Source organism: Malania oleifera, chromosome 1, assembly GCF_029873635.1.
Source record: "Malania oleifera isolate guangnan ecotype guangnan chromosome 1, ASM2987363v1, whole genome shotgun sequence".
Lineage (NCBI taxonomy): Eukaryota > Viridiplantae > Streptophyta > Magnoliopsida > Santalales > Ximeniaceae > Malania > Malania oleifera.
The window spans coordinates 18,310,901-18,311,425 of NC_080417.1; the positions used below are offsets into that span (position 1 = coordinate 18,310,901).

At 44.4% G+C, this 525-nt stretch overlaps 1 non-coding gene across 1 annotated transcript; it reads left to right on the forward strand.

Moving 5' to 3' along the window:
- Positions 1 to 208: 208 nt before the first annotated feature.
- On the forward strand, positions 209 to 314 carry LOC131147340 (small nucleolar RNA R71). The gene has a single exon (XR_009134729.1). It is a non-coding gene; the product is annotated as a small nucleolar RNA R71 (small nucleolar RNA).
- The last annotated feature ends 211 nt before the right edge of the window (positions 315 to 525 follow it).

Sequence of the window (525 nt, forward strand, 5' to 3'; positions counted from 1 at the left end):
CAACTCGTAACTCCGCTAGGTTTAAAACTTGATGGATTAGCTAGTCTGCAGGTGGTAGCCATGTGCTGCTTAGAGTTTTCAACCAAGTTTTCAAAGAGAATTCAGGCCTTGCTCTCATGCTTAGTCAGGAAAGTACGACGCATCCACCATGGACCTATCTCTCTCAGCCAACCCTTCGTAAAAAGTTTGCACTAATTGCCACTAGGGGACCTGGTGATGTGGGCATTTACAAAGCAGGTCCCTAAAGCGCTCCCACGTCTCGAAAAAGAATTCCCCATCCATCTATGAGAAACTTGTGATAGCTCTCTGGAGCTATTAGTCTTCCCAATTGGGAGGTACTTTTTAAGAAATTCATGTTGCATGGTGGCCCAGTTGGTCACCGAGTTCGGTTCTAAGGATGTCAACCAATATTTGGCCTTATCCTTCAGAGAGAATGGGAGAAACCTAAGACAGAGAGCATCATCACTAAAATTAGGGATGCGGATGGTGGAACAAATTTCCAAGAACTCATCTAGATGCTAATAA